The sequence below is a fragment of the Artemia sp. Qi Xiang Cuo genome, chromosome 15 (assembly GCF_049724085.1).
Source record: "Artemia sp. Qi Xiang Cuo chromosome 15, ASM4972408v1, whole genome shotgun sequence".
Taxonomy (NCBI): Eukaryota; Metazoa; Arthropoda; class Branchiopoda; order Anostraca; family Artemiidae; genus Artemia; species Artemia sp. Qi Xiang Cuo.
Window position 1 is genome coordinate 60,132,302 of NC_142808.1, and position 18,825 is coordinate 60,151,126.

Sequence of the window (18,825 nt, forward strand, 5' to 3'; positions counted from 1 at the left end):
TGCAAGTACAGATTTTTTAGTAGAATAAAAACTGGTGAAAAGTCTGAAAACAGCTCCTAGAGTAAATAGAGATTGAAGAACGACAAGAGTGAATAGACTTCAGTTGGTCATGGGATGTCCCGTAGTTGCTCATGTTATTTGTTTGATGCAAAAACTGACGGATTTTTTTTATTAGAAAAAGAAACAGGACAAAGTCTTGTATTTAAGGCTAGCAGAGAGGTTGATGAGACATACAAATATTTATTGATTTTGTCAAGTCGTTGTCCCCTTTCGAGGGTTATCTGTTATTGTTTTAAAACCTTGCTTTTGACTTGACTGCTGTAGAAAACGTGAACATCAACAAATCAGTGGAAGTCAGGAAAAAAATTGTGGAGAGAATGGTAGGGAAATCTATGAAGAAGCAATCGTTCAAAAAGAAGGACCAGGCAGTCCTTATAGACCCTTCATTGCTGTGTCAGTGTCTTCTAACAGTATCCTAAAGACTGAATATGGACTAAGAATCTTCACTTAAATATGAACTTTGCTCCTATCCTGCACTGATTTCTGATGATTCTGGCTTGTTCCGAAAACCAAATAAACCAGAGCCACCAAAAGTTGTCAAATGACTTTTAGAAATTGTTGATGTTGGTGTAAAATATAGTCTGATTTGCACCAACGTCTTAGACAGGGACTCTTTTCTTCATAGGATTCTCTGGGTAAAGAAAGAAAAATATTCGGAGATCTTAGATTGATACTAGAACTACGTTTCATCCAAATATCTAGACGCCATTATTGTCTTTGATAGCTACAACATAGCTGCTTTGACAAAAGATGACTCATCTTAAGAGAAACTTTATAACTGGATGGGAAGTACTGTTTAGCCAAGAAATGAGACTGACCACCAAAAAAGAGGAATTTTTTTTGTGTAAAAAGAATAAAGCCGTTTCGTCAGTAGACTATACTTTCTGATTATTTATGAGGTAAAGGTCTGAGAACCATCCAAGATAAAGCTGATGCTGACTTGCTTATTGTGGTTGCAGCAGCTGAGTATTTAAAGACTATGATCACTTTATTTATTGGTGACAATACCGACTTGTTTGTGCTGTTACTTTATTACTGTATTCCACAAGGTCTACCTGAAAGCTGAGCCTAAGGCAACCACTTTAGGTGCAACTTGGAGTATTGAAGCCATTGTTAAGAAAATTGGGAAGGAAAAGTTGCAAATTTTTTCCTTTTGCTCATGCAATTCTTGGCCGTGACACAACTTCCCTCCTACATAAAAGCAATGATTGCGCTTAACCAGTTGAGAGACAAAGAACAGTTTAGGGAAAATGGTTCAACGTTTTCTTGCATTGAACCTTTGAAAGAAGAGATGAAAGCAGCGGGATCACTTTGTATATTGTACGTGTAAAATCTACTGACAATCTTGATAGTTACCGACACTAAGTCTTCCTGCAGAAAATATCATCATTTACAGCTTTCTTCAATCCCAAAGAACTACCTTCTACTTCAGCAGCAGTGAAATTTTATTGTTTTCGAACCTATCTTAATGAATAAGATTAGGTTGAACTTCAGAGCCCTGCCCTTGATCCTGAGAATTGAGGATGGAATCTCCAGAGCAGCAGTAAATTAACAGGGACAAAACTTTTCAGCAGTACCAGTCAAATTTTTTTCTGTAGTACTGTAAATTCCATTAATGTGTAACTCAAACCACTATTGACAATTGAGTTAGGGGTGGGGGAGGGGGACCGAAAATGAACGTTTAAAACAAGAACAAAGTGCATATTCGTGATCTACGTACCAGATTTACCCATTACCAACTTTCTGTACGTGCAAATTAAATTGTTTTTAAAAAGTCGTCATTTTAGAAGAAAAGACGGAAAACGATCAGTTTCGCCTCGTCCGATTTTGGCCGATTTTTTTATATGTTTGAGATAATTTTTTTCCGGTCCAAATGGTACCAAAATCAAAACTGTTACAATTTGTTTCAGGACAAACTTTAAATTGACTGTAGGCTACTAATATCCAAGTGTTGTTTAAGGGTTTGTAAGCGGTATTATCTCTTTTCAGATATTGTCCTATGGACTTACCCCAAATTCCAAATATGGCTGAAGTCATCACCCTCTCTGAGGCTTCTGTTGTCAAAATTGGTAAGTTTTCCAATTACATTTTTTTGGAACAAAATAAAAAGAAAGCTGATTTATGTATGAAATTATTATTTATGTTTCATACTACATGTATAGCCAGTGTGGTCTTAGATAGTATTTCAGGTATTTAAGCTGATCTATATGGCTGCCGGAATTTTTTCTGAAGGGTCAACTTTGATCTATTGTCTTCACTGTATTATTGTGTTTTTCAAAAATATCTTTAGATGGTGTCAAACTGGCTTGACAATTTCGGAGGCAGTTACCTATAGTAAAAGCCATAAGCGTGCAATGTTTTATTACTATTAGTTTTTACCAGAGGCATTTCATATGGTATAAACTTTGGAGGGGCCTCTTTCAATTTGAAATTGGGAGTTCTATTGCCCTTATTAAGAGTCAAAATTGTTTGGAGGGCAACTACCCCCCCCCCCAAACACACACACTCACCCTCTTTTTCCAAAATGTATCCAATCAAAATTTTGAAATAGCCATTTTGTTCAAAATAGTCCAAATGATCAGATAACAAAACTTATGAGCTCAACACAACCCCCCAACATTTGGGGGGACACTTCTTCAAGATATTACCCAAGGGTATATAAGGTATTTAAGGAAGGGGCGGTTTTATAAAATTTGGAGAAGGCTCATTTGATTGGAAATTAAACTTACAGTTTCATTTTCAATGGCTTAGGAGTAACTTAAGGGCAACTATCTCTCCCTACAACCACTTTACCAATCATATAACCTATCATATAACAATGCCTCCGTCTCCAGGGATGACAAAACCCCATTGAATCCTTGGGCAAGGAATATAAGTTATGCCCCAGTGGACGGTAAGGTTTTATACAAAGAGTGGTTGTATAAACTTTGGATTAGCCTCATTTCATTGGAAAAGGAAAGTTCTAGTTCGCATTCTAAGAATAAAAAGTGATTACAGTGCGACTACCCCACCCCATGTCCTCTTTTTGAAAGAATGTTGAGAAACTTCAAAATTTTATCAATTAAAAACGACTTGAAATGAATTTTAAAAAACTCCATAAAAGAATATTTTTAACAAATGTAAAGACTATATTAAACCTAAGATCAGCAGAATGAAATTATTATTAAAAGAATAAATGAAAACCAAAATGAACAGAAATTAAATAATCAATCATAGCAAACATTAACAATCAACATTAAACGATTCTCCAGGTAGATACTCTCCCCCCCCCCCCTTTTACTCCCAATCGACTTCAATCACCAAACTACAATAAATTTAATCGGTCTTGTTGTATTAAAAATCTAATTATAAAAAGCACTAAGTCCTATTTCCATTTTCAATGAATTTTTTCTTTTTTCATTCAGAAAATTAGATTTCATGTATACCTACCATTCTTTTTTCAATGACTCCATTCCTGTTCTATTTGCAGATATAGAGGGGTGTAATAAGTTTGTAGTAAGAAAAAGTAAGATTTTAATCACATAATTTTGTAAGTTTTTTATTGCTATTTTTTTCTCATTTTTTTTCTCAGCATACTGTATAATTAAGTAAATTTTTAAATTCATTATTTTCATTCCACTCAGAAAGAGGCGAAGAATTTCTCGTGACTGAATTATGAAGAAGAAAATATAAAACCCAGCATGTTCAAAAATCATCATTAGTGCGCAGTTAGTGTTGACATTTAAATTTAGATAACATTTTGGACACACACCAAGTGACTATATGTTGGTTGATATTCACCAGTAAAAGTCGAGTTTCTCCGGATTTTCACCTGAGAAAATCTATTTTGCTTTTTAAAAGTATCTTTCATCTGCACTTTGAAGTCAACTTAATCAGGAAACTTTGCCTTGATAAAATTGGCACATCAAAAAAGGCCGCCACCACAAAATAAAACCGTAAAAAACTCGAAATTTGGAGAGTTGATCTGCACAAAGGTTGCCCTGTAAAAACTCGACTCAATTAACATCAAGAAAAGGAGAGAAGGGAGCAGAATAGTTGAGGTTTTAGAGAGGAAAAAGAGATTTTGTTAGTTTAGGAATAAATGAAACTACGAGATGATGAAGAGAATAATTTTTGGTAAAAAGAAGGACGGACATAATGAACAGAAAAACTGTGAGTAAAATGGCTCAATAGGATAGAGAATGACCGAAAAATTCATTGAGAATCGTGATTTGTCCAGAAATAGCCTCTAGGCTGTGCTAGATGCCACCTAAACAAAACAAAAACTTGAACAACAACTTCAAGTAATAGGAATATTGCCACGGAAACTGGAAAAGAGAATTTACCAATAAACTGTCAAACAATAAGTAGTGGTTTATACAAAAATTAATTACAATTATATTTTGTAATATTAAGCAATGTTGATCTTTTTGCTGTGATTTTGTTTTCTTGATTTTGTAACAACACGAAGGAAATAAAAAGTCAGTTTGTGATCAGGTGAAAGTGTTTAAACTGAGCAAACTTTTTTCAGTTATGGCTAAACATCTCTCTAAAGCTAAACTAGATGCTATAGGCTTGTGTCTTCAGACCTATTCAATTTCGTTTCTTTTTGACTGGAAGCACATGACCCTTTCAATTTTGGTTAACTTGTTAGCAAGGCCGTACCCAGGATTTTTTTTTTCGGAGGGGGTTTTACCAAAAGATTATGTTTGGAGGGGGTTTTTACAAGAAAAAACCTAAAAAAAAACATACAAAATTTGTTTATATCCATTTTTGTTACGCTTATAAGAGTCAAGCAAACATGTCGGTGGGTGTCAATCTCCCCTAATCCCCCTCCCCACGGCTCACGGCTGTGCGTGTTAGTATTGTGTATATACGAGTAATTGTCCCTCGCATTTGTTTTATTTTAGAGTATGCTTCATCAAATGAATGTGAGCTGCTCTTTTACATTCCTGACCATTTGCTGTCTCCTAAACGTGAAGGTGCTCCTCTGAATACTTTTCCTGGCTTTTCAGGGTCATGTAAACTTGAAGCTGACACCCAGGAATTGGGAGCTACTTGTTCGGATAATGAAGGTACATCTGTAACATTTGTTTACATTAGACTAAAATAAACCAAGTTATATTTTGGTAAAAAGACTAAGCAAGGGCAAGTACGATTTAATTCAAGGAATTTAGTCAAATCTTAAGGTGGAATGTTTCTCTTTTTTCATTCAAAAATGTTGTTGTTTGCTTAGTTAGATTTGTTATCTAGTGGGAAGATTTTCAAGATTGTAAATATTACCTTTCAAAAGCAGGAGATTATAGCTTAAAACTTTATTGTTTATATTTTTTCTAAATAATGTTTGAGTTTTGTTCATTATTCTAATTTCATGATGATATTTTAATTTTGAATCAAGCAGAAAATGGGCCGTTTTGGTAAGAACTGATTTTCATTTTCTAAATCCTTTATGAAGAAGATGATTGTGCTCTGACGATTTATTCTCGCTTGCAGGTTCTTACGGAATAGTGGATCCACCGACCTGCAAATGATGCCAACAAAATACTACAAGGATGACCGAGGTGTATCATCTACTGTAAGACATGTTTCCCTTGTCTTAAAAGTAGACCCAGAATCCTTTCCTAATGTTTACCAAAATGCTAAATTTTTGACAACCTCTCAAAATTTTCAATAATGGTTTGTATTAATGAATTTGTGTAAGAAAAAAAACTCGCTTTGTTATACTTTAATCAGCTCATCAAGTAATTTTGATCAGCATTAACAGGAATTTATCATTCTTGGATTAAATGAAAATAGGCAGATATAATAAATATATTTCCAGTTCAATCATCATTTTTCTTTTATTATCAGTCTGAAGACTCACAATTTTCGGTATTTGTCGTGGTCTGTTAATTTTTCATATGAATATGGGTTAAATCAACTTTAATAGAAATATTATCTACGGAGTTGTTGGATTTAGATGATTTTTAATGTCTGTTAAGTTGCATAATTTTAAGATACATTGGTAAGTGAAACCAGGACATTCAATTCGGGATTAACGCTGGTACACCAACTACCTCTTGGAATTTCGCAAAGTTTTTCTGCATCCCCCTCTGACTCCCAGGAAAGGGATAGTCGTAATGACTGTACGTTTTGAATATGCAGTTGTTATTTGGTTTACATATTACGTTCTTTCAAAAATTAATTTTCAAGCCTCATTCACAGGAAATTAAAAGGAAATATGAATATGAATCGCAGTAAAGAAAATGTCAAAGTGGAACATGAACACATCCTCAGATACGCCTATGGTGTTCTAACTTTTTCCCTTTTTAGTCGAACTACCAATAATAATAAGGTACTACACATTCTTTATATTTTCTTGCCTATTTGAATAAAAGACACTAATTTGAAAGATTTGTTTAATATCATAAATACAATTAGATAAAATATTGAAATTAATATTAAAGCCTACTGCTTTTGCTCTGAACTATATTAAATAGCGGTTGTTTAAAACAGAAGTGTCATCGTTGCCAGTGTCGTTGTTGAGGTGGATGGAGCAGTTGATCTCCCAATAATTTAGAGAAAATAGTATTGAGTAACATAAAAACTATTGTTCGTTTTAAGTTACATTTTTGTTATTTACTTTGAGCAGATAATTATTTTTTTTTAATTAATCTATCCTTGTCCTCAATATAAAAAAATAAATAAAAAACAGGGGTTACACTTCCAGATGTGTTCTACATTAATGTCTATAAAAATATACCCCCTTAAAACCTTATCATCAAGAAAGTAGATGCGCCTTGTTACTGGTAAAATTAAGAAAATGTACTATTCTTTCTGTTTCGTGTTTCTATTCATTCTATCCCTTTCCTGAAGCCCTTGCTGATTCCAGGTGGGAATTAAAGGTCAAGCTAAGCTTGTATACCTCCATGGCATTGATGGTAGTTACAGGCAATGAGGCTCGATCTTCCGTCTCTGGGCAGCAGAGGAAATCCGTCAGCGCACCTCAAAGCGATGGAAGGATGTAAACACCACTGAGCTCCACGCCGAGCGATTTGGTGGCCAACGCGCTCCGGGTGACCCGCAGGACTGGGGACCTTGCGGTCAACTCTATTCCCAAGAAACATCGATGGATCTGAGACCTAGAAGAAAAGTTGTAACGGCTACGGCGTCCCTGGCAAGCGACACGGCCCCTGTATTGGTGCGGGTGTCGAAAAGTAAACAAGCCAACCATACTACGGCGTTCCCGGCAGGCGACGCGACTTCGAATATGGCGGCAAAGTCGAAAAATCCTTTTCATGCCATAAATCTAGGAAAACCCACTACAGTCATTAAACAGGCAAAATCTAGAATAAATGTGGGATGCTGGAATGTAAGATCCGTCAAAGAAGAAGCCATGCAAGTTTTTCTTGTCCATGCGATGGAGAAGTACAACATAGACATACTTTGCATATCCGAGACCAGAATTTCAGGTTCTGGCTCCATAGTTATTACAGCTCCTGAAACGCTACATCAATTCTATTTTTTCTACTCCGGAGTAGAGGATAATTCAGGACTCCACGGAGTTGGTTTAATCATAAACCAAAGAACCAGAAATGCTCTCCTAGAATGGGAACCAGTCTCCTGTAGACTTGCCGAAATCAGACTAAAAGGAAACCCCGCAAATGTGTCGATAATTTCTACCTATGCTCCCACCCGTGACGCTGCTGATACGACCAAGGATGATTTCTACGGCGAGCTACAGCAGCTGTCTTCTTCTGTTGCCGCACGTGATTACTTGATTGTTGCTGGAGACTTCAACGCAAGAGTTGGTCCCTCTGACCAAACCACAAGACAAGTCCTGGGAAAATTTGGACAAGGTCACAGATGCGAGAATGAGCGAAGGTTGTTAAACTACGCCTTGATGAACCACCTTGTTGTCACCAATACCATATTTCAGCACAAACCTAGCCACCTTTTAACTTGGCATTCAAATGACGGTGTCACTAAGGCTCAAATAGACTTCATTCTCGTACACCAGCGCTGGAGAAGCTCCGTACAGGACTCTCGCTCTTACAACGGCGCGGACACAGGCTCGCAGTCTGGGTCTGACCACAGGATTGTTGCTACAAAAATTTTGCTACGTCTTGCAACTCGGAGGAAAAACAAACCCAAGCCCGGATTCGACATCGGTAAGCTCCAAGACAAAGAAGTTCGGCAGGCCCTCAATTTGGAACTGACTAACCGATTTGACGCCCTCAGTTCTGATGAAAACCCAACCCCCGAGAAGAGATGGGAGACTTTTAAAACAGTGATGACAGAGACTGCTGATGAGATCATTGGCCGTGCAAAAATAAAACGACAGCACTGGATTACCGCTAGGACCCTGTCAATAGTCGGTGAGCGAAGACAAAAGATGAGCGGCCCTAAAGAAGAAACAAAAGAGCTGCGCAGACAGGTAAAACGCTCTGTCCGTCTGGACCGCCGCCAAATGTGGGAAGATGCTACCGTGTCGTTAGAGAAAGCAGCACGCTCACATGATACCCGCAAGCTTTACCAGATCCTGAAAGAGTCCATTGGTAAGAAAGCTGCTGTCTCAGAAATAGTCAAAGACAGATCAGGAAAAATCATCAGTTGTCAGAAGGAGCGCTTAGCAAGATGGAAGGATCACTTTCAGATCCTCCTAAACCCATCCCCATCATCTGCCCCTGATGCTTTCCCACCTGCCGTTTCTAAAAAACCCTACGATGTCGAGCTGGATACACCGACCAGAGCCGAAATACTAAAAGCGATCAAGACCCTGAAGAACCACAAAGCCCCAGGTGAAGACGGCCTCCCCCGGAAGTGTACAAACAATGCCCTGAGGTCACTGCTGAACAGCTCCATGGCATTCTCGAAGAAGTGTGGAGGACCAATTCTTTCCCAAAAGATTGGAAGACATCAGTCATTCTCCCCTTCTATAAGAAAGGAGATAAAACCGAATGCAAAAATTACCGCAGAATAAGTCTTACAGACATTGCGGTCAAAATATTCAGGATTATACTCTTGAACCGCTTCAAAGGGGCAAGGGAGGAAAGAACCCGAGAAAATCAAGCCGGCTTTCGGCCAGGTAGAGGCTGTACTGATAATATCTTCGTTTTTCGCCTCATTATCCAGCAGTTTGAAAGGTAAAATCTACCCCTGATCTCGATGTTCCTGGGCCTCATTGCCACCTTCGACTCTGTCACTCGCCAGAAACTTTGGAAGATCCTAGAGAATGACGGAATACCGCTGAAGTTTGTTGAACTGATGAAGGCATACTATGACGCGCCAGTGACCCGAGTTCGAGTCTATGATGAAGAAACTGAAGAATTCCTGGTTGAGTTTGGAGTAAAACAAGGGTGTATCCTCTCTCCGACTCTGTTCAATTATTGCGTTGATTGGGTGCTTGAAAATGCACTGTCGTCCTATCCAGGAGTTCAGATCAGACAGAATCTCTCACTGACTGACCTCAATTATGCGGATGATGTTGGCCTCCTGTCAGAACCCGTAGAAGCTCAAAACATGCTTGACAACGTGGTGGCCTGGGCAGACCTGATCGGCTTGAAAGTCAGCACAGAGAAAACGAAATTCATGGCTATTAACCACGACACAGGACCATTCACACTAACTGTCAATCAAGTTCAACTGGAAAAAGTCAACTGTTTCACATGCTTAGGCTCCCAAATATGTATTGACGGATCCTCCGACGCTGATATCCAACAGAGAATACAGAAAACGCAGACAGTCTTTGCCTCCCTTCGGAAACCCTTATGGAATCGCCGCGAAGTCAGTGTCCGAACGAAAGTTCGAATCTACATGGCACTAGTCCGCACCGTTCTCCTTTACGGATGTGAAACATGGTCGGTAAAACTACAGCATGAGAATACGCTGAAGGTGTTTGAGCATACCTGTCTGCGAAGAATTCTCAGAATACAGCTGCGTGACCGTATCTCCAACACGGATCTACGTCGAATGTGCAATATTCAGAGAGATGTTGCGCTCACTATTAAAGAACGCCGTTTGAAATGGTTGGGCCATGTTTTACGGAAGCCACCAGAATACTTGCCTCGCCAAATACTTCTAGTCGAGCCTATTAGCTCCTGGAAGAGACGCCAAGGAGGACAGAGGAAAAACTGGTGGAACCTGGCCAAATCAGACCTTGAACCCATCGGGGGATTCAGAAAGTTCGGACACAGATGGTCAACTCAGTGGCTTACTTTTGCAGAGCAGCTGGCAAAAGATCGCTCAACATGGTCCAAGAAGGTCTCCAAGATCATCGATGCCGGGCGAGGTGGAAACGCCTGATTCCCGCCACAAGTAAGTAAGTAATTCTTTCTGTTTCGCCACGTTTGCTCAAGTCAAATTGTTTTCCCTTATAGGTAAGGTTTTTTTTACTTCCCAAAATCTATCAGTTCAATACAAAATGTCCTTGTTATACAACATTCAAAATGGATATGAATACACCCTCTACATATAGTATGGATATGAATACGCCCTCTACATTTTATATATTATTTGTACTGTAGCTAGATAAGTCAAATCGGTTATAGCTTAGTCGTAGAAGTAAGTAGGGAGGGAGGAGGGGTCAGCTCCAGAAATAGTTTTATTAATTTTTACTTCCAGTATTTATATCAAAACTCCAATATAGCTCCGATTACTCTTATTTGTAATGGCGCACTTTATAACGGCCTTTTTGAGTCTAGGAACACAACACAACGATATGATATAAGATTTATTTTTATGAGTCCTTGAACAGCTCTCTATGATTTTACTGTACTTACATGAATAATTAAAATGAAATTTGCATATTAATTTTACTTTTTTTGGTTAAATAGCTTTCTCGAAATTTTGATGTGACGTAACTTACGTAATAAAAATCTGTTTTCGTATATTTTTATTACTTATATTAGGGGTTTTTCCCCCTGGTCAATACCTCTTTCTTTACGCTAAAGTTTAAATTTTGTTTCAACTCTTTAGGAATGACCCCTTAATCACAAAGGCCGTTAATTAGAATAAATAGCGCTGATGAAAGTACAAAAAACTTTAGCGTAAAGAGCGAAGTAATGAATAGGGGGCAACTCCGATCGTATGCGTTGAAAATTCAGTTTGGTTCAAGTTTTGATATTTGCTTGTGCTTCCAGTTGAAATTTTTTTTTTTTTTATTTAATTTCTGATTGTTTTTTCTAAATAATGCTGGGAAATACGACACCGCCTTTATGTCACTTTCCCTTCCTCCCTTGAAAACTTCTTCTATGGGAAATCTTCCTACGTACCCCCCCCCCCAATACCAGAAAAAATTCTCTATACTTCCTAATAACCAATACTGTATGTAAACATTTGGCAAAGTTCATAACTTTCAGACCGTCTCCTCGGGACGGGGGGGGATTCACTCATAATCAAAGACCCATATATTATGTTATTCAACCTTGGTGAACAGAAAAAATCTCTAGAAACTTGGATTGGGCCACATTGGAGAAAAATCAGCTTGCGAGGTGGTCTAGTTACGTTTCAGTGTGTCGGTCACTTATAACGGGCATTATAGATTTTAAGTACTGTTTGAATGAGCCCTCCCGCGATATTCTAGGACCACTGGGTCGATACGATCACGCATGGGGAAAAAACACGCATCCGTGATCTTTCTTCTGGCATAAAATACAAAATTCCACATTTTTGCAGATAGGAGCTTGAAATTTTTACAGTAGGGTTCTCTGATACGCTGAATTGGATGGTGCTATTTTGTTATTATTTTGAATTGGATGGTGTTATTATTTTGCGTAACTTTTGATGGGTAAGAGTAAACTTGATAAAAATTCATATATTTGAAATCAGCATAAAAATCTGATTCTTTTGATGTATCTATTGGTATTTCGGTTTCTATTGAGCCAAGTCACGTTTTAATTAAAGTTAGTTAACACAAAAAGTTTTATTTTCTAACACGAAGAGTTTGAAAAACAATAATCTTTATTTTTTACTGCATGAGATGTGGATAAGCCCCTCTTCAACACCTTCCTCTTCATGATATAGTTTTTAGTACTTAAAAAAAAAACTTCTGATTGTTCTAATTCAACGACCCTTTTTTTTCTGGAGTCGTTCATAAAGAATTGGGACAAAATTCAATCTTCAGCCTAAAGAGTAAGGGTGTTGAGGAGGGGGCAACCCCCACATATACAAAATAATTTCTTTTTGTTTTAAGTTTTTATAATGTTTCTTACTTTCAGTTGAAGAAATTTGTTGTTGTTTTTTCATTTAATTTCTGATCGTTTTTTAAATAATGCCAGGAAATCTGAATCCACCTCCATAGAAAGATCCCCCCACCCTACAGAAATATTTTCTAGATAATTCAATCTCGGGGATAATTTACCCCACACAATTACCTTTAACATGTCCACGCGTAAAAATGAGTCGGCAAAAATTTACCCTGAATTGTTTACTCCCTGGAAACTTCCCTCCCCATGGAAAATTCTCCCTGTGGAAAAAACAGCCGAAAATCCCCCCCCCCAAAAAAAAAATGTGCATACTTCCCAACAACAATTACAATACGTATACAAACCTGTTGTAGCACAGTGGATTGATGCTTTGCTTGCCAATACGGAGCACCAGGGTTCGATCCCTACTGCTGCAAGGTTGGTCAACAGACTCGCTTCTTACCTCTATATAAATACACAACATCTGGAACATCACTCAACGCCCTTGGCGACAGAAATGCCTCTGGAGGATTTTTATCCTTTTTTTATCTTATACGTATACAATTGGAAAATGTTGAAACTTTAGACCTTTCTTTAAGGCCTCCAGGGAGAATTCGTTACCTCAAATGTATATTTGTGTGGTTTTTCAACTCTGGTGAACAGAATAGGTATCTCAAATTTTGATCAGACGAAATTGGGAGAAAAAGGGCGGGGGAAGGGGCCTAGTTGTCCTCCAGCATTTTTGATCACCTAAAAAGGAACTATAAGTTTTAATTTCCGTTTGAATAAGCCCTCGATTTATGATCTAGGACCACGGAGTCAGTAATATTACAAATGAAAAAAAAAAAATAAATAAACCCGCTTCGGTGAAATTTACTCTGGCCAAAAACACAAATTTGAAAAGTTTTGCAGATATTAGCGTGAAACATATTTAATATGTTTTTATGATACGCTGAATCTTATGGTGTGATTTTCATTAAGATTCTTTCACTTTTAGGGGTGTTTCCCCCTTTTTCAAAAATTAGGTAAATTTTTTCAGGCTCGTAGCCTTTGATGAGTAATACTAAGCTTAATGAAATTTATATATATACAATCAACATTATAAGCCCATACTTTTGATATGTTTATTGAAATCAAAATTCCGTTTTTTGAAGTTTCGATTACTATTGAGCAGTATCGCTTGTTTTTTTATTGTTTTTTTTTATTGCGTATATGTTATTACGTATATGAGGGGCTTCTCCTCCTAGTCAATATCTCGCTTTTTACACTAAAGTTCGAATTTTGTTCGAATCACAAATCCCTGAATCGCAAAGGCCGTTTAATTAGAATAGATAGCTCTTTTGAAAGTACTAAAAAAACTTTACCATAAAGAGTGAGGAATTGACAAGGGGACGAAACCCCTCATATACGTAATAATTTCTGTTCGTTTTAAATTTTAATGTTGCTTCTTTTTTTCAGTTGAAAAAATTTTTTTTTAATCAAATTTCTAATCGTTTTTTAAAAAATGCTTGACAATCTGGTACGCCTTTCATAGAAATGTCACTTTTCCCAAGGCAACAGCACCCATGGACTGCTACTTCTATGGACCCGCCTCCCCTGATCCCCTCCCACCAGAAAAAATCTCTCCTGAAAGCGTCTGTATACTTCCCAATAACCAATGCTAAATGTAAACAGTCGGCAAAGTACATAACTTGCAATTCTTCCCCCGGGAAGTTTGGGGGATTAAGTCATCCTCAAGGACATATTTATTAGATTTTCGACTATGCTGAACAAAATGGCTATCTGTAAATTTGGATTGGTTGACTTCGGGAAAAAAATGAGCGTGGGAGGGGGCCGAGTTGCCCTCCAAATTTTTCTGTCACTTAAAAAGGGCACTATGTCTTTTGACATTTGTTTGAATGAGCCCTCTCACGATACTTTGGGACTACTGGATCGATACGATCACCCCTGGGAAAAAAAACAAATACGCATCCGGGATCTTTCTTCTGGCAAAACATGCGAAATTTCATATTTTTGCAGATAGTAGCTTGAAACATCTACAGAAGGATTTTTGGTTACCCTGAATCTGATGGTGTGATTTTTATTACGATTCTATCACTTTTAGGGAGTGTTTCCCCCTTTTGCAAAAATAAGGCAAATTTTTTCGATAGGTAAGACTAAACTTGATGAAACATATATCTGATTTCAGCATAAAAATTCGATTCTTTTGATGTACCTATTGGCATCAAAATTCCTTTTTTTGAGTTTCTGTAACTGTTGAGCCGGGTCGCTCCTTACTTACAGTTCGTTGCCACGAACTGTTTGAAAGTAGCTTGACTTTGACAAAATTAATTAACAGACGTGATTTAATTAATTGTCCAACCTCAGCTTTGGCTCATATTTTTGATGGCCCGTTTTGATAAAGAAACTTGATTTTTTCTTAGACTAAAGGGAGAAAATTCGGAACAGAATCATTAAAATGTTCACCCATCTTTAAAACACCTTTAGGCTTGTGTTTTTCACAAGTTTTCTTACACCGATGTCCCTACAGGTGGTTTTAGAAAAGAAGGTGTAAGGGGGACTCACCCCGGGTGTAGAAATTTGAAATAAATGATCTAACATTTATATTCATTTTGTAGTTCTTTAAAATTTATTTATATTAAAATAAAGTAGAGGTCATAGTTGGCAGTAAATTACTTATTTACTAAAAATACTTATATGATAATACTTAATGCTAACTGTGAGTATAAGCAAATTGAAGTGGCCAGAGCCGTCACTGCTTTTTCTGAAGGATAGCCCATGCCCTTGGACTATCCGTATGTGGACTCCCTCTTGCCCCTACCCCCAATAAAAATGCCGGAGCAACGCTCCTGGTGTTTACTAAAATGTGTTTGCTGTCTAGTTGGAAGATTTTCAAAATAGTAAATATTAATTTTTTTAAAGCTAGAGATTATAGCTTACAACTGCAGTGTTTATATTTTTTCTAAATTAAGATTTATGTCTATTTATTATTTTGATTTCAAGATGGTTTTTTATAAATTTTGAAGCCAACAGAAAATTGGGCGTTATGGTTAGAACTACCTCCCAGAAAGTTTCACTATAGAATTTTAATTTGCTTAAATCACTAGATTCAAACAAGAATACATAATTAATTTTCTGAAGTAGTTTAAAACTCAAGTGATACATTTTTATTTGTAATCATTGCATCACCAACCAGAGAAATATTTTTCTTAACCTTAAGGTTGTGATTTTGTGATTTGTGAAAAGTTGTGGATTTTACAAAATCATCATCTATATGTGAAAAAGTTTCGGGATCTATAAAGGAAGTGGATGATGGGAATTGTGAAACTTGATTCCTTCTCACATATTTCCAAAATCTTTTTGGGCAACTTTGGACTGATGCTATAATATTTGTCACATATAATATTGGTACATATTGATCTTTACCTTCTATAAGGGCCTGCTTAATAAAATCAAAGGATTCATCGACGGTAGCATTACATTACTGTAACTCCTCTCGTATAGAAAGAGATGAAATATAATCTGAAAATTTAATGTAATTTCCTCTATCAAAATCATATTTGGGAGAATGATTTGGAATATCGGAAAAACCTACAACACAATTTAGTGATATCACCAATACCAAATGATCACTTTTTCCTAGTAGGGGCAAAAACTCAACACTAGCAACATCATTTGGTGATTTTGTAATTACAAGGTCTAAAACTGAAGGGGTTGAATTTGCGCGCAAACGAGTAGGGTTTTGAATGTGCTGATGCAAATAATGCTCATGTAAAGTTTCTCTATATGTTATTTATAGTTGTTTTTGTTCAAAATTGAATAGTCTATAATTTGTAAATTGGATTTGATCTTATAGGAGTCTATTTTTAGGTAAGGGGGTAAGACCTTTTTATTGAAGAAAGAAAGGTTTAGTTGATTTTGTTGCACTGGATATTTCTTGTTAGGTTACAAGTCTTTAATTAGATTGTTATCATATTTCAAGGCTGTGTCCGAAAGATGAAATCCAGAACAAAATTCCATGAAATATCCAACGTTGAGTGTCCAAAAGCTAATGTTCCCGATCTTCTGAAAACTGAAAGATAATTATTGGGAAGAAGTAGTGACAGTAATCGTTTTTTTTTCTGAACTAGCTAAATAACAAGAGTAGGCTTATACAATTTGATTATTCATTCAACAAGCCTTTTTTTACTCAATTAATTTAGGTATATGAAACTTCCAGAGGTAAATTTGCAGTTGCCAACATAATTTAGATAGGATGAAAGTAAATATATCACTTTGTCTTTTCTTATGATTTTCACAGGTTAAAATTCTAGATACTGGAATTTTGAAAAAATGACTATACTTTCATTTTCAGTATACTTTTCTCTGGTTTTAGTTTAGAAGATACAATCTTTGTTTTTTGAGTAGAATTTTGGTAAAACAGTGGACTAGCTACTCTTCGCTATCTTAGAGAGGTTAGCCTATGTTAGGAAAATGGAACTTTCAGTAGTAAATCCAGGGCTTAAAAGCATATTACTTGCATGCTAACGCCCCGACCAGTCAAGTTGTCCATTCATTGATGAATTAGCCTATATAACCATCTTTGTTTTGTTAGGCTAGCTTCTTTCAGCTTAGTGTGAGACAAGACAAAGAGAAGTGACAGAATAGGTAAAAAAATATATAATTTGTACTATGTATTTGCACATTAGGGGGGGAGGTAAGAGTAAAGTATTTGGACAGTGTGAAGTTAGAAAACAATTCTTACTACATATTATGCACAATAAATGTACCAAACACATTAGCCATGCAGACATGCTATACTTGACCCCCACTCCCTAATATGAAAATATATAGCTCAAATTTGTTTATAAAGTAGTATATTTTTATCTTACTTTGACATGTTTCCTTAATACTGAGTATCCGAGAAACATATTAGAAGACCATTAGGTAGGGGAAATATCATGCAAGTGACAAAGCATACTCCAGGAATGTAGTCCTATTGCCAAGTTACTGGGCTGGAACCCTCCTGGTTTCTAAGCAAAAAATATTTGCCTACTTGACACACCACTCAAATTTTGACAAAACATCATATATCTTAATTTTCATTTTCTTTCTCCGGTTTTATTTTTGAAGTTGCGATTCATGTAATTTGACTTTCCCTTTACTTTGTTTTAGCTGAAGAGTAATTTTAAAAGGTTTCACTTTTATAATAATAAGATTTTGAAGGTCATAAGCTCAGCACCCTCTAAAGAAGAAGTGGAGATATATACTTCAGTAAACATGGAGCAATCCATATTATTGGCCTACAAATAAAGTGAACATACCAACTGATACCCTTTATTAAGCTCTTTCTGAATATAATAATCACTTTTCTTGCAAATTCAATTTTGAGCCCTAACCTAACCTGTCACAAGGTGGAAAAAAATTCAAAACAAAATCTCCATTTTACCATCCACCATGTATCTTCTGTCAGCTTTGATATTTGTTTTCTATTTGCGCAGAACAGCAGATTTAAGTGGCCTAACAGAATAAGAAGAAAATATGGTAGAACTTGTTTGAATTTGTTATATTCAACTTGTTCAGCATAAATAAATGTTAGTTAATTATATAACTTTTAGTTAATTAGATAACGAATCTATTCTCAATATTTGATCCAACTTCCTCTTTTTTTATCTAATTGATTGATAATGCTTACCCCACTTTTATTTATACCGGTGGCTTTTTGATTAGTCCCCTCACGAGCTCAATTTTTGACTAGAAGAATCTTAAATGGGTTAAACTGCATGAATTTTGGGTGAAACTTGTAATTTCATCATTTAGCTTATTTTGGAACATAGACCAATTTGCTTTAGTGTTGATATATTTTGAGGTGTGTGATCGGGTTTCAGCAGGGTCATTTAGGGAGCAAACTATAGCAAAGTTGTCAGTACATAGACTATCAATTTTATTTATACAAATTTTATTCAAAATATTTAAAGACACAATTTGTAGGTCAATTGTAGAGAATCGGCCACTTTTGGGGTTGAAATATGTATTCTGGTTTGGAGGGGTAACAACAGCTAATTCAATATTATTTGAAGTCATATTCTCAATCTATTTACCAGCTTTGTTTGCTGGTTTATTCCCCCACAAAAGGCTGTGGGCATTGAAATCTCCGCAAATAATGATATTTTTTAACATATTGGAATTATTTATATAATTAAAGAAATCCATGGCATCTGTAGTTTGGCCATTAGGGTTATAAAAGCTTATTATGTAGGTTTTTGTGTTATTCAGCCAAACACTGATACCAATTGCATCAACATCATTTGCAAAATATGGAAAGTTGATGCCACATAATTTTATATTTATTTTAACTATTGAAGCTACTCCACCTCCTTTTCTCTCTGATGATCTATCCTTTCTCAGGATAGTATATCCCAGAGACTTAATTTGTTGATTTTGGGTTAAATGAGTTTCGTGGAGGCAAGCAATATTAATGGAATTATTATTCATAAAAGATATTAGTTCATTTCGCTTATTTTCTGTGAGTGATCTTATGTTCCACTGGAGTATTGATATGTGTTGTGTTGTTGATTTATTTTTCATATGACCGTGTATCAATGTTCAGCTTTGTTAAAAGTAAAGCAAGATCTTTTTTTGC